The sequence below is a fragment of the Ambystoma mexicanum genome, chromosome 1p (assembly GCF_040938575.1).
Source record: "Ambystoma mexicanum isolate Mex_15411 chromosome 1p, UKY_AmexF1_1, whole genome shotgun sequence".
NCBI classification, from domain to species: Eukaryota; Metazoa; Chordata; class Amphibia; order Caudata; family Ambystomatidae; genus Ambystoma; species Ambystoma mexicanum.
The window spans coordinates 1,024,756,595-1,024,779,417 of NC_090921.1; the positions used below are offsets into that span (position 1 = coordinate 1,024,756,595).

Sequence of the window (22,823 nt, forward strand, 5' to 3'; positions counted from 1 at the left end):
TGTTACTGACCACCATACAAAGGAGGAAAAGTTGAAAGGCAGCGCCTCACAGGCCATCTCCTCAGAGTATTCATCAGTGTTCGGCCTTGACAATATTTTAATATCTTGGATGGTTATAGTGTTCTCCCATTTCCCTTGAGAAATCAAGATTGTCAAGGGGATTCTGCTGTTTTGTCAGTTCATAGCAAGAGATGGGGATCCAAAATACCTCACAGGAAACCAACGAAGATTGGTGTCGGACAGAAAAATAACGTGGCCACAGCCTCAAAGCAAAAGGCATCTATTTTCAGTGATGAAATATAATATAATTATAAATTGTCTGTTATTTTACTTTCCAAGTATTTTACTTTCCAAGTATTCAATAAAATGTGCATTTGGCAAAAGTCCTTCGAGCCGGTTTTGAACCAGCGACCTAAGGATGCCTGTTTTACCACTACAGTCCTCCGCTCTACCAACTGAGCTATCGAAGGCTTGGCAAATTGTTTTCTAGCAAACTCAATACGAGCTTCCACTTCAACCGTCGACTTGTAAACATCTCTTGCAATTCGTGCAAAATACTACAAATTTGGCTTGTGACGTTCCCGAATTGAGTAAAAGCACATCAGTTCCCAATTAAAAAAATGACCCCCTCCGCAGTCTCCCGCATGTTACTGACCACCATACAAAGGAGGAAAAGTTGAAAGGCGGCGCCTCACAGGCCATCTCCTCATAGTATTCATCAGTGTTCGGCCTTGACAATATTTTAATATCTTGGATGGTGTATAGTGTTCTCCCATTTCCCTTGAGAAATCAAGATTGTTAAGGGGATTCTGCTGTTTTGTCAGTTCATAGCAAGAGATGGGGATCCAAAATACCTCACAGGAAACCAACGAAGATTGGTGTCGGACAGAAAAATAACGTGGCCACAGCCTCAAAGCAAAAGGCATCTATTTTCAGGGATGAAATATAATATAATTATAAATTGTCTGTTATTTTACTTTCCAAGTATTTTACTTTCCAAGTATTCAATAAAATGTGCATTTGGCAAAAGTCCTTCGAGCCGGATTTGAACCAGCGACCTAAGGATGCCTGTTTTACCACTACAGTCCTCCGCTCTACCAACTGAGCTATCGAAGGCTTGGCAAATCGTTATCTAGCAAACTCAATACGAGCTTCCACTTCAACCGTCGACTTGTAAACATCTCTTGCAATTCGTGCAAAATACTACAAATTTGGCTTGTGACGTTCCCGAATTGAGTAAAAGCACATCAGTTCCCAATTAAAAAAATGACCCCCTCCGCAGTCTCCCGCATGTTACTGACCACCATACTAAGGGGGAAAAGTTGAAAGGCGGCGCCTCACAGGCCATCTCCTCAGAGTATTCAGCCGTGTTGGGCCTTGACAATATTTTAATATCTTGGATGGTGTATACTGTTCTCTCATTTCCCTTGAGAAATCAAGATTGTCAAGGGGATTCTGCTGTTTTGCCAGTTCATAGCAAGAGATGGGGATCCGAAACACCTCACAGGAAACCAATGAAGATTGGTGTTGGACAGAAACATAACGTGGCCACAGCCTCAAAGCAAAAGGCATCTATTTTCAGTGATGAAATATAATATAATTATAAATTGTCTGTTATTTTATTTTCCAAGTATTTTACTTTCCAATTATTCAATAAAATTTGCATTTGGCAAAAGTCCTTCGAGCCGGATTTGAACCAGCGACCTAAGGATGCCTGTTTTACCACTACAGACCTCCGCTCTACCAACTGAGCTATCGAAAGCTTGGCAAATCAACTCTAGCAAACTCAATACGAGCTTCCACTTCAACCGTCGACTTGTAAACATCTCTTGCAATTCGTGCAAAATACTACAAATTTGGCTTGTGAGGTTCCCGAATTGAGTAAAAGCACATCAGTTCCCAATTAAAAAAATGACCCCCTCCGCAGTCGCCCGCATGTTACTGACCACCATACTAAGGGGGAAAAGTTGAAAGGCGGCACCTCACAGGCCATCTCCTCAGAGTATTCAGCCGCGTTGGGCCTTGACAATATTTTAATATCTTGGATGGTGTATAGTGTTCTCTCATTTCTCTTGAGAAATCAAGATTGTCAAGGGGATTCTGCTGTTTTGCAAGTTCATAGCAAGAGATGGGGATCCAAAACACCTCACAGGAAACCAATGAAGATTCGTGTTGGACAGAAAAATAACGTGGTCACAGCCTCAAAGCAAAAGGCATCTATTTTCAGTGATGAAATATAATATAATTATAAATAGTCTGTTATTTTACTTTCCAAGTATTTTACTTTCCAAGTATTCAATAAAATGTGCATTTGGCAAAAGTCCTTCGAGCCGGATTTGAACCAGCGACCTAAGGATGCCTGTTTTACCACTACAGTCCTCCGCTCTACCAACTGAGCTATCGAAGGCTTGGCAAATCGTTCTCTAGCAAACTCAATACGAGCTTCCACTTCAACCTTCGACCTTCAAACATCTCTTGCAATTCGTGCAAAATACTACAAATTTGGCTTGTGAGGTTCCCGAATTGAGTCAAAGCACATCAGTTCACAATTAAAAAAATGACCCCCTCCGCAGTCTCCCGCATGTTACTGACCACCATACAAAGGAGGAAAAGTTGAAAGGCGGCGCCTCACAGGCCATCTCCTCAGAGTATTCATCAGTGTTCGGCCTTGACAATATTTTAATATCTTGGATGGTGTATACTGTTCTCTCATTTCCCTTGAGAAATCAAGATTGTCAAGGGGATTCTGCTGTTTTGCCAGTTCATAACAAGAGATGGGGATCCGAAACACCTCACAGGCAACCAATGAAGATTGGTGTTGGACAGAAACATAACGTGGCCACAGCCTCAAAGCAAAAGGCATCTATTTTCAGTGATGAAATATAATATAATTATAAATTGTCTGTTATTTTACTTTCCAAGTATTCAATAAAATGTGCATTTGGCAAAAGTCCTTAGAGCCGGATTTGAACCAGCGACCTAAGGATGCCTGTTTTACCACTACAGACCTCCACTCTACCAACTGAGCTATCGAAGGCTTGGCCAATCATCTCTAGCAAACTCAATACGAGCTTCCACTTCAACCGTCGACTTGTAAACATCTCTTGCAATTCGTGCAAAATACTACAAATTTGGCTTGTGAGGTTCCCGAATTGAGTAAAAGCACATCAGTTCCCAATTAAAAAAATGACCCCCTCCACAGTCGCCCGCATGTTACTGACCACCATACTAAGGGGGAAAAGTTGAAAGGCGGCACCTCACAGGCCATCTCCTCGGAGTATTCAGCCGCGTTGGGCCTTGACAATATTTTAATATCTTGGATGGTGTATAGTGTTCTCTCATTTCTCTTGAGAAATCAAGATTGTCAAGGGGATTCTGCTGTTTTGCCAGTTCATAGCAAGAGATGGGGATCCAAAACACCTCACAGGAAACCAATGAAGATTCGTGTTGGACAGAAAAATAACGTGGTCACAGCCTCAAAGCAAAAGGCATCTATTTTCAGTGATGAAATATAATATAATTATAAATTGTCTGTTATTTTACTTTCCAAGTATTTTACTTTCCAAGTATTCAATAAAATGTGCATTTGGCAAAAGTCCTTCGAACCGGATTTGAACCAGCGACCTAAGGATGCCTGTTTTACCACTACAGTCCTCCGCTCTACCAACTGAGCTATCGAAGGCTTGGCAAATCAGTCTCTAGCAAGCTCAATACGAGCTTCCACTTCAACCTTCGACATTCAAACATCCCTTGCAATTCGTGCAAAATACTACAAATTTGGCTTGTGAGGTTCCCGAATTGAGTAAAAGCACATCAGTTCACAATTAAAAAAATGACCCCCTCCGCAGTCTCCCGCATGTTACTGACCACCATACAAAGGAGGAAAAGTTGAAAGGCAGCGCCTCACAGGCCATCTCCTCAGAGTATTCATCAGTGTTCGGCCTTGACAATATTTTAATATCTTGGATGGTTATAGTGTTCTCCCATTTCCCTTGAGAAATCAAGATTGTCAAGGGGATTCTGCTGTTTTGTCAGTTCATAGCAAGAGATGGGGATCCAAAATACCTCACAGGAAACCAACGAAGATTGGTGTCGGACAGAAAAATAACGTGGCCACAGCCTCAAAGCAAAAGGCATCTATTTTCAGTGATGAAATATAATATAATTATAAATTGTCTGTTATTTTACTTTCCAAGTATTTTACTTTCCAAGTATTCAATAAAATGTGCATTTGGCAAAAGTCCTTCGAGCCGGTTTTGAACCAGCGACCTAAGGATGCCTGTTTTACCACTACAGTCCTCCGCTCTACCAACTGAGCTATCGAAGGCTTGGCAAATTGTTTTCTAGCAAACTCAATACGAGCTTCCACTTCAACCGTCGACTTGTAAACATCTCTTGCAATTCGTGCAAAATACTACAAATTTGGCTTGTGACGTTCCCGAATTGAGTAAAAGCACATCAGTTCCCAATTAAAAAAATGACCCCCTCCGCAGTCTCCCGCATGTTACTGACCACCATACAAAGGAGGAAAAGTTGAAAGGCGGCGCCTCACAGGCCATCTCCTCATAGTATTCATCAGTGTTCGGCCTTGACAATATTTTAATATCTTGGATGGTGTATAGTGTTCTCCCATTTCCCTTGAGAAATCAAGATTGTTAAGGGGATTCTGCTGTTTTGTCAGTTCATAGCAAGAGATGGGGATCCAAAATACCTCACAGGAAACCAACGAAGATTGGTGTCGGACAGAAAAATAACGTGGCCACAGCCTCAAAGCAAAAGGCATCTATTTTCAGGGATGAAATATAATATAATTATAAATTGTCTGTTATTTTACTTTCCAAGTATTTTACTTTCCAAGTATTCAATAAAATGTGCATTTGGCAAAAGTCCTTCGAACCGGATTAGAACCAACGACCTAAGGATGCCTGTTTTACCACTACAGTCCTCCGCTCTACCAACTGAGCTATCGAAGGCTTGGCAAATCGTTATCTAGCAAACTCAATACGAGCTTCCACTTCAACCGTCGACTTGTAAACATCTCTTGCAATTCGTGCAAAATACTACAAATTTGGCTTGTGACGTTCCCGAATTGAGTAAAAGCACATCAGTTCCCAATTAAAAAAATGACCCCCTCCGCAGTCTCCCGCATGTTACTGACCACCATACTAAGGGGGAAAAGTTGAAAGGCGGCGCCTCACAGGCCATCTCCTCAGAGTATTCAGCCGTGTTGGGCCTTGACAATATTTTAATATCTTGGATGGTGTATACTGTTCTCTCATTTCCCTTGAGAAATCAAGATTGTCAAGGGGATTCTGCTGTTTTGCCAGTTCATAGCAAGAGATGGGGATCCGAAACACCTCACAGGAAACCAATGAAGATTGGTGTTGGACAGAAACATAACGTGGCCACAGCCTCAAAGCAAAAGGCATCTATTTTCAGTGATGAAATATAATATAATTATAAATTGTCTGTTATTTTATTTTCCAAGTATTTTACTTTCCAATTATTCAATAAAATTTGCATTTGGCAAAAGTCCTTCGAGCCGGATTTGAACCAGCGACCTAAGGATGCCTGTTTTACCACTACAGACCTCCACTCTACCAACTGAGCTATCGAAGGCTTGGCAAATCAACTCTAGCAAACTCAATACGAGCTTCCACTTCAACCGTCGACTTGTAAACATCTCTTGCAATTCGTGCAAAATACTACAAATTTGGCTTGTGAGGTTCCCGAATTGAGTAAAAGCACATCAGTTCCCAATTAAAAAAATGACCCCCTCCACAGTCGCCCGCATGTTACTGACCACCATACTAAGGGGGAAAAGTTGAAAGGCGGCACCTCACAGGCCATCTCCTCAGAGTATTCAGCCGCGTTGGGCCTTGACAATATTTTAATATCTTGGATGGTGTATAGTGTTCTCTCATTTCTCTTGAGAAATCAAGATTGTCAAGGGGATTCTGCTGTTTTGCCAGTTCATAGCAAGAGATGGGGATCCAAAACACCTCACAGGAAACCAATGAAGATTCGTGTTGGACAGAAAAATAACGTGGTCACAGCCTCAAAGCAAAAGGCATCTATTTTCAGTGATGAAATATAATATAATTATAAATTGTCTGTTATTTTACTTTCCAAGTATTTTACTTTCCAAGTATTCAATAAAATGTGCATTTGGCAAAAGTCCTTCGAACCGGATTTGAACCAGCGACCTAAGGATGCCTGTTTTACCACTACAGTCCTCCGCTCTACCAACTGAGCTATCGAAGGCTTGGCAAATCAGTCTCTAGCAAGCTCAATACGAGCTTCCACTTCAACCTTCGACATTCAAACATCCCTTGCAATTCGTGCAAAATACTACAAATTTGGCTTGTGAGGTTCCCGAATTGAGTAAAAGCACATCAGTTCACAATTAAAAAAATGACCCCCTCCGCAGTCTCCCGCATGTTACTGACCACCATACAAAGGAGGAAAAGTTGAAAGGCAGCGCCTCACAGGCCATCTCCTCAGAGTATTCATCAGTGTTCGGCCTTGACAATATTTTAATATCTTGGATGGTGTATAGTGTTCTCCCATTTCCCTTGAGAAATCAAGATTGTCAAGGGGATTCTGCTGTTTTGTCAGTTCATAGCAAGAGATGGGGATCCAAAATACCTCACAGGAAACCAACGAAGATTGGTGTCGGACAGAAAAATAACGTGGCCACAGCCTCAAAGCAAAAGGCATCTATTTTCAGTGATGAAATATAATATAATTATAAATTGTCTGTTATTTTACTTTCCAAGTATTTTACTTTCCAAGTATTCAATAAAATGTGCATTTGGCAAAAGTCCTTCGAGCCGGTTTTGAACCAGCGACCTAAGGATGCCTGTTTTACCACTACAGTCCTCCGCTCTACCAACTGAGCTATCGAAGGCTTGGCAAATTGTTTTCTAGCAAACTCAATACGAGCTTCCACTTCAACCGTCGACTTGTAAACATCTCTTGCAATTCGTGCAAAATACTACAAATTTGGCTTGTGACGTTCCCGAATTGAGTAAAAGCACATCAGTTCCCAATTAAAAAAATGACCCCCTCCGCAGTCTCCCGCATGTTACTGACCACCATACAAAGGAGGAAAAGTTGAAAGGCGGCGCCTCACAGGCCATCTCCTCATAGTATTCATCAGTGTTCGGCCTTGACAATATTTTAATATCTTGGATGGTGTATAGTGTTCTCCCATTTCCCTTGAGAAATCAAGATTGTTAAGGGGATTCTGCTGTTTTGTCAGTTCATAGCAAGAGATGGGGATCCAAAATACCTCACAGGAAACCAACGAAGATTGGTGTCGGACAGAAAAATAACGTGGCCACAGCCTCAAAGCAAAAGGCATCTATTTTCAGGGATGAAATATAATATAATTATAAATTGTCTGTTATTTTACTTTCCAAGTATTTTACTTTCCAAGTATTCAATAAAATGTGCATTTGGCAAAAGTCCTTGGAGCCGGATTTGAACCAGCGACCTAAGGATGCCTGTTTTACCACTACAGTCCTCCGCTCTACCAACTGAGCTATCGAAGGCTTGGCAAATCGTTATCTAGCAAACTCAATACGAGCTTCCACTTCAACCGTCGACTTGTAAACATCTCTTGCAATTCGTGCAAAATACTACAAATTTGGCTTGTGACGTTCCCGAATTGAGTAAAAGCACATCAGTTCCCAATTAAAAAAATGACCCCCTCCGCAGTCTCCCGCATGTTACTGACCACCATACTAAGGGGGAAAAGTTGAAAGGCGGCGCCTCACAGGCCATCTCCTCAGAGTATTCAGCCGTGTTGGGCCTTGACAATATTTTAATATCTTGGATGGTGTATACTGTTCTCTCATTTCCCTTGAGAAATCAAGATTGTCAAGGGGATTCTGCTGTTTTGCCAGTTCATAGCAAGAGATGGGGATCCGAAACACCTCACAGGAAACCAATGAAGATTGGTGTTGGACAGAAACATAACGTGGCCACAGCCTCAAAGCAAAAGGCATCTATTTTCAGTGATGAAATATAATATAATTATAAATTGTCTGTTATTTTATTTTCCAAGTATTTTACTTTCCAATTATTCAATAAAATTTGCATTTGGCAAAAGTCCTTCGAGCCGGATTTGAACCAGCGACCTAAGGATGCCTGTTTTACCACTACAGACCTCCGCTCTACCAACTGAGCTATCGAAAGCTTGGCAAATCAACTCTAGCAAACTCAATACGAGCTTCCACTTCAACCGTCGACTTGTAAACATCTCTTGCAATTCGTGCAAAATACTACAAATTTGGCTTGTGAGGTTCCCGAATTGAGTAAAAGCACATCAGTTCCCAATTAAAAAAATGACCCCCTCCGCAGTCGCCCGCATGTTACTGACCACCATACTAAGGGGGAAAAGTTGAAAGGCGGCACCTCACAGGCCATCTCCTCAGAGTATTCAGCCGCGTTGGGCCTTGACAATATTTTAATATCTTGGATGGTGTATAGTGTTCTCTCATTTCTCTTGAGAAATCAAGATTGTCAAGGGGATTCTGCTGTTTTGCAAGTTCATAGCAAGAGATGGGGATCCAAAACAACTCACAGGAAACCAATGAAGATTCGTGTTGGACAGAAAAATAACGTGGTCACAGCCTCAAAGCAAAAGGCATCTATTTTCAGTGATGAAATATAATATAATTATAAATAGTCTGTTATTTTACTTTCCAAGTATTTTACTTTCCAAGTATTCAATAAAATGTGCATTTGGCAAAAGTCCTTCGAGCCGGATTTGAACCAGCGACCTAAGGATGCCTGTTTTACCACTACAGTCCTCCGCTCTACCAACTGAGCTATCGAAGGCTTGGCAAATCGTTCTCTAGCAAACTCAATACGAGCTTCCACTTCAACCTTCGACCTTCAAACATCTCTTGCAATTCGTGCAAAATACTACAAATTTGGCTTGTGAGGTTCCCGAATTGAGTCAAAGCACATCAGTTCACAATTAAAAAAATGACCCCCTCCGCAGTCTCCCGCATGTTACTGACCACCATACAAAGGAGGAAAAGTTGAAAGGCGGCGCCTCACAGGCCATCTCCTCAGAGTATTCATCAGTGTTCGGCCTTGACAATATTTTAATATCTTGGATGGTGTATACTGTTCTCTCATTTCCCTTGAGAAATCAAGATTGTCAAGGGGATTCTGCTGTTTTGCCAGTTCATAACAAGAGATGGGGATCCGAAACACCTCACAGGAAACCAATGAAGATTGGTGTTGGACAGAAACATAACGTGGCCACAGCCTCAAAGCAAAAGGCATCTATTTTCAGTGATGAAATATAATATAATTATAAATTGTCTGTTATTTTATTTTCCAAGTATTCAATAAAATTTGCATTTGGCGAAAGTCCTCCGACCCGGATTTGAACCAGCGACCTAAGGATGCCTGTTTTATCACTACAGTCCTCCGCTCTACCAACTGAGCTTTCGAAGGCTTGGCAAATCATTCTCTAGCCAACTCAATACGAGCTTCCACTTCAACCGTCGACTTGTAAACATCTCTTGCAATTCGTGCAAAATACTACAAATTTGGCTTGTGAGGTTCCCGAATTGAGTAAAAGCACATCAGTTCCCAATTAAAAAAATGACCCCCTCCGCAGTCTCCCGCATGTTAATGACCACCATACTAAGGGGGAAAAGTTGAAAGGCGGCGCCTCACAGGCCATCTCCTCAGAGTATTCAGCCGTGTTGGGCCTTGACAATATTTTAATATCTTGGATGGTGTATAGTGTTCTCTCATTTCCCTTGAGAAATCAAGATTGTCAAGGGGATTCTGCCGTTTTGCCAGTTCATAGCAAGAGATGGTGATCCAAAACACCTGACAGGAAAGCAATGAAGATTCGTGTTGTACAGAAAAATAACGTGGCCACAGCCTCAAAGCAAAAGGCATCTATTTTCAGTGATGAAATATAATATAATTCTAAATTGTCTGTTATTTTACTTTCCAAGTATTTTACTTTCCAAAATGTGCATTTGGCAAAAGTCCTTTGAGCCGGATTTGAACCAGCGACCTAAGGATGCCTGTTTTACCACTACAGTCCTCCGCTCTACCAACTGAGCTATCAAAGGCTTGGCAAATCATTCTCTAGCAAACTCAATACGAGCTTCCACTTCAACCGTCGACTTGTAAACATCTCTTGCAATTCGTGCAAAATACTACAAATTTGGCTTGTGAGGTTCCCGAATTGAGTAAAAGCACATCAGTTCCTAATTAAAAAAATGACCCCCTCCGCAGTCTCCCGCATGTTAATGACCACTATACTAAGGGGGAAAAGTTGAAAGGCGGCGCCTCACAGGCCATCTCCTCAGAGTATTCAGCCGTGTTGGGCCTTGACAATATTTTAATATCTTGGATGGTGTATAGTGTTCTCTCATTTCCCTTGAGAAATCAAGATTGTCAAGGGGATTCTGCTGTTTTGCCAGTTCATAGCAAGAGATGGGGATCCAAAATACCTGACAGGAAACCAATGAAGATTCGTGTTGGACAGAAATATAACGTGGCCACAGCCTCAAAGCAAAAGGCATCTATTTTCAGTGATGAAATATAATATAATTATAAATTGTCTGTTATTTTACTTTCCAAGTATTTTACTTTCCAAGTATTCAATAAAATGTGCATTTGGCAAGAGTCCTTAGAGCCGGATTTGAACCAGCGACCTAAGGATGCCTGTTTTACCACTACAGACCTCCGCTCTACCAACTGAGCTATCGAAGGCTTGGCAAATCAATTCTAGCAAACTCAATACGAGCTTCCACTTCAACCGTCGACTTGTAAACATCTCTTGCAATTCGTGCAAAATACTACAAATTTGGCTTGTGAGGTTCCCGAATTGAGTAAAAGCACATCAGTTCCCAATTAAAAAAATGACCCCCTCCGCAGTCGCCCGCATGTTACTGACCACCATACTAAGGGGGAAAAGTTGAAAGACGGCACCTCACAGGCCATCTCCTCAGAGTATTCAGCCGCGTTGGGCCTTGACAATATTTTAATATCTTGGATGGTGTATAGTGTTCTCTCATTTCTCTTGAGAAATCAAGATTGTCAAGGGGATTCTGCTGTTTTGCAAGTTCATAGCAAGAGATGGGGATCCAAAACACCTCACAGTAAACCAATGAAGATTCGTGTTGGACAGAAAAATAACGTGGTCACAGCCTCAAAGCAAAAGGCATCTATTTTCAGTGATGAAATATAATATAATTATAAATTGTCTGTTATTTTACTTTCCAAGTATTTTACTTTCCAAGTATTCAATAAAATGTGCATTTGGCAAAAGTCCTTTGAGCCAGATTTGAACCAGCGACCTAAGGATGCCTGTTTTACCACTACAGTCCTCCGCTCTACCAACTGAGCTTTCAAAGGCTTGGCAAATCAACTCTAGCAAACTCAATACGAGCTTCCACTTCAACCGTCGACTTGTAAACATCTCTTGCAATTCGTGCAAAATACTACAAATTTGGCTTGTGAGGTTCCCGAATTGAGTAAAAGCACATCAGTTCCCAATCAAAAAAATGACCCCCTCCGCAGTCTCCCGCATGTTACTGACCACCATACTAAGGGGGAAAAGTTGAAAGGCGGCACCTCACAGGCCATCTCCTCAGAGTATGCAGCCGCGTTGGGCCTTGACAATATTTTAATATCTTGGATGGTGTATAGTGTTCTCTCATTTCCCTTGAGAAATCAAGATTGTCAAGGGGATTCTGCTGTTTTGCCAGTTCATAGCAAGAGATGGGGATCCAAAACACCTGACAGGAAACCAATGAAGATTCGTGTTGGACAGAAAAATAACGTGGCCACAGCCTCAAAGCAAAAGGCATCTATTTTCAGTGATGAAATATAATATAATTCTAAATTGTCTGTTATTTTACTTTCCAAGTATTTTACTTTCCAAAATGTGCATTTGGCAAAAGTCCTTCGAGCCGGATTTGAACCAGCGACCTAAGGATGCCTGTTTTACCACTACAGTCCTCCGCTCTACCAACTGAACTTTCGAAAGCTTGGCAAATCATTCTCTAGCAAACTCAATACGAGCTTCCACTTCAACCGTCGACTTGTAAACATCTCTTGCAATTCGTGCAAAATACTACAAATTTGGCTTGTGAGGTTCCCGAATTGAGTAAAAGCACATCAGTTCCCAATTAAAAAAATGACCGCCTCCGCAGTCTCCCGCATGTTACTGACCACCATACTAAGGAGGAAAAGTTGAAAGGCGGTGCCTCACAGGCCATCTCCTCAGAGTATTCATCAGTGTTCGGCCTTGACAATATTTTAATATCTTGGATGGTGTATGGTGTTCTCCCATTTCCCTTGAGAAATCAAGATTGTCAAGGGGATTCTGCTGTTTTGTCAGTTCATAGCAAGAGATGGGGATCCAAAACACCTCACAGGAAACCAACGAGGATTGGTGTCGGACAGAAAAATAACGTGGCCACAGCCTCAAAGCAAAAGGCATCTATTTTCAGTGATGAAATATAATATAATTATAAATTGTCTGTTATTTTACTTTCCAAGTATTTTACTTTCCAAGTATTCAATAAAATTTGCATTTGGCAAAAGTCCTTCGAGCCGGATTTGAACCAGCGACCTAAGGATGCCTGTTTTACCACTACAGTCCTCTGCTCTACCAACTGAGCTATCGAAGGCTTTGCAAATCATTCTCTAGCAAACTCAATACGAGCTTCCACTTCAACCGTCGACTTGTAAACATCTCTTGCAATTCGTGCAAAATACTACAAATTTGGCTTGTGAGGTTCCCGAATTGAGTAAAAGCACATCAGTTCCCAATTTAAAAAATGACCCCCTCCGCAGTCTCCCGCATGTTAATGACCACTATACTAAGGGGGAAAAGTTGAAAGGTGGCGCCTCACAGGCCATCTCCTCAGAGTATTCAGCCGTGTTGGGCCTTGTCAATATTTTAATATCTTGGATGGTGTATAGTGTTCTCTCATTTCCCTTGAGAAATCAAGATTGTCAAGGGGATTCTGCTGTTTTGCCAGTTCATAGCAAGAGATGGGGATCCAAAATACCTGACAGGAAACCAATGAAGATTCGTGTTGGACAGAAATATAACGTGGCCACAGCCTCAAAGCAAAAGGCATCTATTTTCAGTGATGAAATATAATATAATTATAAATTGTCTGTTATTTTACTTTCCAAGTATTTTACTTTCCAAGTATTCAATAAAATGTGCATTTGGCAAGAGTCCTAAGAGCCGGATTTGAACCAACGACCTAAGGATGCCTGTTTTACCACTACAGACCTCCGCTCTACCAACTGAGCTATCGAAGGCTTGGCAAATCTACTCTAGCAAACTCAATACGAGCTTCCACTTCAACCGTCGACTTGTAAACATCTCTTGCAATTCGTGCAAAATACTACAAATTTGGCTTGTGAGGTTCCCGAATTGAGTAAAAGCACATCAGTTCCCAATTAAAAAAATGACCCCCTCCGCAGTCGCCCGCATGTTACTGACCACCATACTAAGGGGGAAAAGTTGAAAGGCGGCACCTCACAGGCCATCTCCTCAGAGTATTCAGCCGCGTTGGGCCTTGACAATATTTTAATATCTTGGATGGTGTATAGTGTTCTCTCATTTCTCTTGAGAAATCAAGATTGTCAAGGGGATTCTGCTGTTTTGCAAGTTCATAGCAAGAGATGGGGATCCAAAACACCTGACAGGAAACCAATGAAGATTCGTGTTGGACAGAAAAATAACGTGGCCACAGCCTCAAAGCAAAAGGCATCTATTTTCAGTGATGAAATATAATATAATTCTAAATTGTCTGTTATTTTACTTTCCAAGTATTTTACTTTCCAAAATGTGCATTTGGCAAAAGTCCTTCGAGCCGGATTTGAACCAGTGACCTAAGGATGCCTGTTTTACCACTACAGTCCTCCGCTCTACCAACTGAGCTTTCGAAGGCTTGGCAAATCATTCTCTAGCAAACTCAATACGAGCTTCCACTTCAACCGTCGACTTGTAAACATCTCTTGCAATTCGTGCAAAATACTACAAATTTGGCTTGTGAGGTTCCCGAATTGAGTAAAAGCACATCAGTTCACAATTAAAAAAATGACCCCCTCCGCAGTCTCCCGCATGTTACTGACCACCATACTAAGGGGGAAAAGTTGAAAGGCGGCGCCTCACAGGCCATCTCCTCAGAGTATTCAGCCGTGTTGGGCCTTGACAATATTTTAATATCTTGGATGGTGTATAGTGTTCTCTCATTTCCCTTGAGAAATCAAGATTGTCAAGGGGATTATGCTGTTTTGCCAGTTCATAGCAAGAGATGGGGATCAAAAAAACACCTCACAGGAAACCAAAGAAGATTGGTGTTGGACAGAAAAATAATGTGGCCACAGCCTCAATGCAAAAGGCATCTATTTTCAGTGATGAAATATAATATAATTATAAATTGTCTGTTATGTTATTTTCCAAGTATTTTACTTTCCAAGTATTCAATAAAATTTGCATTTGGCAAAAGTCCTTCGAGCCGGATTTGAACCAGCGACCTAAGGATGCCTGTTTTACCACTACAGTCCTCTCCTCTACCAACTGAGCTATCGAAGGCTTGGCAAACCACTCTCTAGCAAGCTCAATTCGAGCTTCCACTTCAACCGTCGACATGCAAACATATCTTGCAATTCGTGCAAAATACTACAAATTTGGCTTGTGAGGTTCCCGAATTGAGTAAAAGCACACCAGTTCCCAATTAAAAAAATGACCGCCTCCGCAGTCTCCCGCATGTTACTGACCACCATACTAAGGAGGAAAAGTTGAAAGGCGGTGCCTCACAGGCCATCTCCTCAGAGTATTCATCAGTGTTCGGCCTTGACAATATTTTAATATCTTGGATGGTGTATGGTGTTCTCCCATTTCCCTTGAGAAATCAAGATTGTCAAGGGGATTCTGCTGTTTTGTCAGTTCATAGCAAGAGATGGGGATCCAAAACACCTCACAGGAAACCAACGAGGATTGGTGTCGGACAGAAAAATAACGTGGCCACAGCCTCAAAGCAAAAGGCATCTATTTTCAGTGATGAAATATAATATAATTATAAATTGTCTGTTATTTTACTTTCCAAGTATTTTACTTTCCAAGTATTCAATAAAATTTGCATTTGGCAAAAGTCCTTCGAGCCGGATTTGAACCAGCGACCTAAGGATGCCTGTTTTACCACTACAGTCCTCCGCTCTACCAAATGAGCTATCAAAGGCTTGGCAAATCATTCTCTAGCAAACTCAATACGAGCTTCCACTTCAACCGCCGACTTGTAAACATCTCTTGCAATTCGTGCAAAATACTACAAATTTGGCTTGTGAGGTTCCCGAATTGAGTAAAAGCACATCAGTTCCCAATTAAAAAAATGACCCCCTCCGCAGTCTCCCGCATGTTAATGACCACTATACTAAGTGGGAAAAGTTGAAAGGCGGCGCCTCACAGGCCATCTCCTCAGAGTATTCAGCCGTGTTGGGCCTTGTCAATATTTTAATATCTTGGATGGTGTATAGTGTTCTCTCATTTCCCTTGAGAAATCAAGATTGTCAAGGGGATTCTGCTGTTTTGCCAGTTCATAGCAAGAGATGGGGATCCAAAATACCTGACAGGAAACCAATGAAGATTCGTGTTGGACAGAAATATAACGTGGCCAAAGCCTCAAAGCAAAAGGCATCTATTTTCAGTGATGAAATATAATATAATTATAAATTGTCTGTTATTTTACTTTCCAAGTATTTTACTTTCCAAGTATTCAATAAAATGTGCATTTGGCAAAAGTCCTTCTAGCCGGATTTGAACCAGCGACCTAAGGATGCCTGTTTTACCACTACAGTTCTCCGCTCTACCAACTGAGCTATCGAAGGCTTGGCAAATCATTCTCTAGCAAGCTCAATACGAGCTTCCACTTCAACCTTCGACATTCAAACATCTCTTGCAATTCGTGCAAAATACTACAAATTTGGCTTGTGAGGTTCCCGAATTGAGTAAAAGCACATCAGTTCCCAATTAAAAAAATGACCCCCTCCGCAGTCTCCCGCATGTTACTGACCACCATACAAAGGAGGAAAAGTTGAAAGGCGGCGCCTCACAGGCCATCTCCTCAGAGTATTCATCAGTGTTCGGCCTTGACAATATTTTAATATCTTGGATGGTGTATAGTGTTCTCCCATTTCCCTTGAGAAATCAAGATTGTCAAGGGGATTCTGCTGTTTTGTCAGTTCATAGCAAGAGATGGGGATCCAAAATACCTCACAGGAAACCAACGAAGATTGGTGTCGGACAGAAAAATAACGTGGCCACAGCCTCAAAGCAAAAGGCATCTATTTTCAGTGATGAAATATAATATAATTATAAATTGTCTGTTATTTTACTTTCCAAGTATTTTACTTTCCAAGTATTCAATAAAATGTGCATTTGGCAAAAGTCCTTCGAGCCGGATTTGAACCAGCGACCTAAGGATGCCTGTTTTACCACTACAGTCCTCCGCTCTACCAACTGAGCTATCGAAGGCTTGGCAAATCGTTCTCTAGCAAACTCAATACGAGCTTTCACTTCAACCGTCGACTTGTAAACATCTCTTGCAATTCGTGCAAAATACTACAAATTTGGCAAGTGAGGTTCCCGAATTGAGTAAAAGCACATCAGTTCCCAATTAAAAAAATGACCCCCTCCGCAGTCTCCCGCATGTTAATGACCACCATACTAAGGGGGAAAAGTTGAAAGGCGGCGCCACACAGGCCATCTCCTCAGAGTATTCAGCCGTGTTGGGCCTTGACAATATTTTAATATCTTGGATGGTGTATAGTGTTCTCTCATTTCCCTTGAGAAATCAAGATTGTCAAGGGGATTCTGCTGTTTTGCCAGTTCATAGCAAGAGATGGGGATCCAAAACACCTGACAGGAAACCAATGAAGATTCGTGTTGGACAGAAAAATAACGTGGCCACAGCCTCAAAGCAAAAGGCATCTATTTTCAGTGATGAAATATAATATAATTCTAAATTGTCTGTTATTTTACTTTCCAAGTATTTTACTTTCCAAAATGTGCATTTGGCAAAAGTCCTTCGAGCCGGATTTGAACCAGTGACCTAAGGATGCCTGTTTTACCACTACAGTCCTCCGCTCTACCAACTGAGCTTTCGAAGGCTTGGCAAATCATTCTCTAGCAAACTCAATACGAGCTTCCACTTCAACCGTCGACTTGTAAACATCTCTTGCAATTCGTGCAAAATACTACAAATTTGGCTTGTGAGGTTCCCGAATTGAGTAAAAGCACATCAGTTCACAATTAAAAAAATGACCCCCTCCGCAGTCTCCCGCATGTTACTGACCACCATACTAAGGGGGAAAAGTTGAAAGGCGGCGCCTCACAGGCCATCTCCTCAGAGTATTCAGCCGTGTTGGGCCTTGACAATATTTTAATATCTTGGATGGTGTATAGTGTTCTCTCATTTCCCTTGAGAAATCAAGATTGTCAAGGGGATTATGCTGTTTTGCCAGTTCATAGCAAGAGATGGGGATCAAAAAAACACCTCACAGGAAACCAAAGAAGATTGGTGTTGAACAGAAAAATAATGTGGCCACAGCCTCAATGCAAAAGGCATCTATTTTCAGTGATGAAATATAATATAATTATAAATTGTCTGTTATGTTATTTTCCAAGTATTTTACTTTCCAAGTATTCAATAAAATTTGCATTTGGCAAAAGTCCTTCGAGCCGGATTTGAACCAGCGACCTAAGGATGCCTGTTTTACCACTACAGTCCTCTCCTCTACCAACTGAGCTATCGAAGGCTTGGCAAACCACTCTCTAGCAAGCTCAATTCGAGCTTCCACTTCAACCGTCGACATGCAAACATATCTTGCAATTCGTGCAAAATACTACAAATTTGGCTTGTGAGGTTCCCGAATTGAGTAAAAGCACATCAGTTCCCAATTAAAAAAATGACCGCCTCCGCAGTCTCCCGCATGTTACTGACCACCATACTAAGGAGGAAAAGTTGAAAGGCGGTGCCTCACAGGCCATCTCCTCAGAGTATTCATCAGTGTTCGGCCTTGACAATATTTTAATATCTTGGATGGTGTATGGTGTTCTCCCATTTCCCTTGAGAAATCAAGATTGTCAAGGGGATTCTGCTGTTTTGTCAGTTCATAGCAAGAGATGGGGATCCAAAACACCTCACAGGAAACCAAAGAAGATTGGTGTTGGACAGAAAAATAATGTGGCCACAGCCTCAAAGCAAAAGGCATCTATTTTCAGTGATGAAATATAATATAATTATAAATTGTCTGTTATTTTACTTTCCAAGTATTTTACTTTCCAAGTATTCAATAAAATTTGCATTTGGCAAAAGTCCTTCGAGCCGGATTTGAACCAGCGACCTAAGGATGCCTGTTTTACCACTACAGTCCTCCGCTCTACCAAATGAGCTATCGAAGGCTTGGCAAATTATTCTCTAGCAAACTCAATACGAGCTTCCACTTCAACCGCCGACTTGTAAACATCTCTTGCAATTCGTGCAAAATACTACAAATTTGGCTTGTGAGGTTCCCGAATTGAGTAAAAGCACATCAGTTCCCAATTAAAAAAATGACCCCCTCCGCAGTCTCCCGCATGTTAATGACCACTATACTAAGGGGGAAAAGTTGAAAGGCGGCGCCTCACAGGCCATCTCCTCAGAGTATTCAGCCGTGTTGGGCCTTGTCAATATTTTAATATCTTGGATGGTGTATAGTGTTCTCTCATTTCCCTTGAGAAATCAAGATTGTCAAGGGGATTCTGCTGTTTTGCCAGTTCATAGCAAGAGATGGGGATCCAAAACACCTCACAGGAAACCAATGAAGATTCGTGTTGGACAGAAAAATAACATGGTCACAGCCTCAAAGCAAAAGGCATCTATTTTCAGTGATGAAATATAATATAATTATAAATTGTCTGTTATTTTACTTTCCAAGTATTTTACTTTCCAAGTATTCAATAAAATGTGCATTTGGCAAAAGTCCTTCGAGCCGGATTTTAACCAGCGACCTAAGGATGCCTGTTTTACCACTACAGTCCTCCGCTGTACCAACTGAGCTATCGAAGGCTTGGCATATCAGTCTCTAGCAAGCTCAATACGAGCTTCCACTTCAACCGTCGACATTCAAACATCTCTTGCAATTCGTGCAAAATACTACAAATTTGGCTTGTGAGGTTTCCGAATTGAGTAAAAGCACATCAGTTCACAATTAAAAAAATGACCCCCTCCGCAGTCTCCCGCATGTTACTGACCACCATACTAAGGAGGAAAAGTTGAAAGGCGGCGCCTCACAGGCCATCTCCTCAGAGTTTTCATCAGTGTTCGGCCTTGACAATATTTTAATATCTTGGATGGTGTATAGTGTTCTCCCATTTCCCTTGAGAAATCAAGATTGTCAAGGGGATTCTGCTGTTTTGTCAGTTCATAGCAAGAGATGGGGATCCAAAATACCTCACAGGAAACCAACGAAGATTGGTGTCGGACAGAAAAATAACGTGGCCACAGCCTCAAAGCAAAAGGCATCTATTTTCAGTGATGAAATATAATATAATTATAAATTGTCTGTTATTTTACTTGCCAAGTATTTTACTTTCCAAGTATTCAATAAAATGTGCATTTGGCAAAAGTCCTTTGAGACGGATTTGAACCAGCGACCTAAGGATGCCTATTTTACCACTACAGTCCTCCGCTCTACCAACTGAGCTATAAAATGTTTGGCAAATCAACTCTAGCAAACTCAATACGAGCTTCAACTTCAACCGTCGACTTGTAAACATCTCTTGCAATTCGTGCAAAATACTACAAATTTGGCTTGTGAGGTTCCCGAATTGAGTAAAAGCACATCAGTTCCCAATTAAAAAAATGACCCCCTCCGCAGTCTCCCGCATGTTACTGACCACCATACTAAGGGGGAAAAGTTGAAAGGCGGCACCTCACAGGCCATCTCCTCAGAGTATTCAGCCGCGTTGGGCCTTGACAATATTTTAATATCTTGGATGGTGTATAGTGTTCTCTCATTTCCCTTGAGAAATCAAGATTGTCAAGGGGATTCTGCTGTTTTGCCAGTTCATAGCAAGAGATGGGGATCCAAAACACCTCACAGGAAACCAATGAAGATTCGTGTTGGACAGAAAAATAACATGGTCACAGCCTCAAAGCAAAAGGCATCTATTTTCAGTGATGAAATATAATATAATTATAAATTGTCTGTTATTTTACTTTCCAAGTATTTTACTTTCCAAGTATTCAATAAAATGTGCATTTGGCAAAAGTCCTTCGAGCCGGATTTTAACCAGCGACCTAAGGATGCCTTTTTTACCACTACAGTCCTCCGCTGTACCAACTGAGCTATCGAAGGCTTGGCAAATCAGTCTCTAGCAAGCTCAATACGAGCTTCCACTTCAACCGTCGACATTCAAACATCTCTTGCAATTCGTGCAAAATACTACAAATTTGGCTTGTGAGGTTCCCGAATTGAGTAAAAGCACATCAGTTCACAATTAAAAAAATGACCCCCTCCGCATTCTCCCGCATGTTACTGACCACCATACTAAGGAGGAAAAGTTGAAAGGCGGCGCCTCACAGGCCATCTCCTCAGAGTTTTCATCTGTGTTCGGCCTTGACAATATTTTAATATCTTGGATGGTGTATAGTGTTCTCCCATTTCCCTTGAGAAATCAAGATTGTCAAGGGGATTCTGCTGTTTTGTCAGTTCATAGCAAGAGATGGGGATACAAAATACCTCACAGGAAACCAACGAAGATTGGTGTCGGACAGAAAAATAACGTGGCCACAGCCTCAAAGCAAAAGGCATCTATTTTCAGTGATGAAATATAATATAATTATAAATTGTCTGTTATTTTACTTTCCAAGTATTTTACTTTCCAAGTATTCAATAAAATGTGCATTTGGCAAAAGTCCTTTGAGCCGGATTTGAACCAGCGACCTAAGGATGCCTATTTTACCACTACAGTCCTCCGCTCTACCAACTGAGCTATCAAAGGCTTGGCAAATCAACTCTAGCAAACTCAATACGAGCTTCAACTTCAACCGTCGACATTCAAACATCTCTTGCAATTCGTGCAAAATACTACAAATTTGGCTTGTGAGGTTCCCGAATTGAGTAAAAGCACATCAGTTCCCAATTAAAAAAATGACCCCCTCCGCAGTCTCCCGCATGTTACTGACCACCATACTAAGGGGGAAAAGTTGAAAGGCGGCACCTCACAGGCCATCTCCTCAGAGTATTCAGCCGCGTTGGGCCTTGACAATATTTTAATATCTTGGATGGTGTATAGTGTTCTCTCATTTCCCTTGAGAAATCAAGATTGTCAAGGGGATTCTGCTGTTTTGCCAGTTCATAGCAAGAGATGGGGATCCAAAACACCTCATAGGAAACCAATGAAGATTCGTGTTGGACAGAAAAATAACATGGTCACAGCCTCAAAGCAAAAGGCATCTATTTTCAGTGATGAAATATAATATAATTATAAATTGTCTGTTATTTTACTTTCCAAGTATTTTACTTTCCAAGTATTCAATAAAATGTGCATTTGGCAAAAGTCCTTCGAGCCGGATTTTAACCAGCGACCTAAGGATGCCTGTTTTACCACTACAGTCCTCCGCTGTACCAACTGAGCTATCGAAGGCTTGGCAAATCAGTCTCTAGCAAGCTCAATACGAGCTTCCACTTCAACCGTCGACATTCAAACATCTCTTGCAATTCGTGCAAAATACTACAAATTTGGCTTGTGAGGTTCCCGAATTGAGTAAAAGCACATCAGTTCACAATTAAAAAAATGACCCCCTCCGCAGTCTCCCGCATGTTACTGACCACCATACTAAGGAGGAAAAGTTGAAAGGCGGCGCCTCACAGGCCATCTCCTCAGAGTTTTTATCAGTGTTCGGCCTTGACAATATTTTAATATCTTGGATGGTGTATAGTGTTCTCCCATTTCCCTTGAGAAATCAAGATTGTCAAGGGGATTCTGCTGTTTTGTCAGTTCATAGCAAGAGATGGGGATCCAAAATACCTCACAGGAAACCAACGAAGATTGGTGTCGGACAGAAAAATAACGTGGCCACAGCCTCAAAGCAAAAGGCATCTATTTTCAGTGATGAAATATAATATAATTATAAATTGTCTGTTATTTTACTTTCCAAGTATTTTACTTTCCAAGTATTCAATAAAATGTGCATTTGGCAAAAGTCCTTCGAGCCGGATTTGAACCAGCGACCTAAGGATGCTTGTTGTACCACTACAGTCCTCCGCTCTACCAACTGAGCTATCGACGGCTTGGCAAATCATTGTCTAGCAAACTCAATACGAGCTTCCATTTCAACCGTCGACTTGTAAACATCTCTTGCAATTCGTGCAAAATACTACAAATTTGGCTTGTGAGGTTCCCGAATTGAGTAAAAGCACATCAGTTCCCAATTAAAAAAATGACCCCCTCCGCAGTCTCCCGCATGTTACTGACCACCATACTAAGGGGGAAAAGTTGAAAGGCGGCACCTCACAGGCCATCTCCTCAGAGTATTCAGCCGTGTTATGCCTTCACAATATTTTAATATCTTGGATGGTGTATAGTGTTCTCTCATTTCCCTTGAGAAATCAAGATTGTCAAGGGGATTCTGCTGTTTTGCCAGTTCATAGCAAGAGATGGGGATCCAAAACACCTCACAGGAAACCAAAGAAGATTGGTGTTGGACAGAAAAATAATGTGGCCACAGCCTCAATGCAAAAGGCATCTATTTTCAGTGATG

The 22,823-nt window shown here is 41.4% G+C and overlaps 7 non-coding genes across 7 annotated transcripts; all 7 read right to left on the bottom strand.

Annotated features, from left to right (window-relative positions):
• Positions 1-1,030: 1,030 nt before the first annotated feature.
• TRNAY-GUA (transfer RNA tyrosine (anticodon GUA)) lies at positions 1,031-1,116 on the bottom strand. Its single transcript is given in 2 exon segments — positions 1,031-1,066; positions 1,080-1,116. It is a non-coding gene; the product is annotated as a tRNA-Tyr (tRNA).
• A 1,205-nt stretch (positions 1,117-2,321) lies between these two features.
• On the bottom strand, positions 2,322-2,407 carry TRNAY-GUA (transfer RNA tyrosine (anticodon GUA)). Its single transcript is given in 2 exon segments — positions 2,322-2,357; positions 2,371-2,407. It is a non-coding gene; the product is annotated as a tRNA-Tyr (tRNA).
• A 6,354-nt stretch (positions 2,408-8,761) lies between these two features.
• Positions 8,762-8,847, bottom strand: TRNAY-GUA (transfer RNA tyrosine (anticodon GUA)). Its single transcript is given in 2 exon segments — positions 8,762-8,797; positions 8,811-8,847. It is a non-coding gene; the product is annotated as a tRNA-Tyr (tRNA).
• A 1,179-nt stretch (positions 8,848-10,026) lies between these two features.
• Positions 10,027-10,112, bottom strand: TRNAY-GUA (transfer RNA tyrosine (anticodon GUA)). The gene is given in 2 exon segments: positions 10,027-10,062; positions 10,076-10,112. It is a non-coding gene; the product is annotated as a tRNA-Tyr (tRNA).
• A 2,485-nt stretch (positions 10,113-12,597) lies between these two features.
• On the bottom strand, positions 12,598-12,683 carry TRNAY-GUA (transfer RNA tyrosine (anticodon GUA)). Its single transcript is given in 2 exon segments — positions 12,598-12,633; positions 12,647-12,683. It is a non-coding gene; the product is annotated as a tRNA-Tyr (tRNA).
• Positions 12,684-16,463: 3,780 nt separating this feature from the next.
• On the bottom strand, positions 16,464-16,549 carry TRNAY-GUA (transfer RNA tyrosine (anticodon GUA)). Its single transcript is given in 2 exon segments — positions 16,464-16,499; positions 16,513-16,549. It is a non-coding gene; the product is annotated as a tRNA-Tyr (tRNA).
• A 4,426-nt stretch (positions 16,550-20,975) lies between these two features.
• On the bottom strand, positions 20,976-21,061 carry TRNAY-GUA (transfer RNA tyrosine (anticodon GUA)). Its single transcript is given in 2 exon segments — positions 20,976-21,011; positions 21,025-21,061. It is a non-coding gene; the product is annotated as a tRNA-Tyr (tRNA).
• Between the last annotated feature and the right edge of the window lie 1,762 nt (positions 21,062-22,823).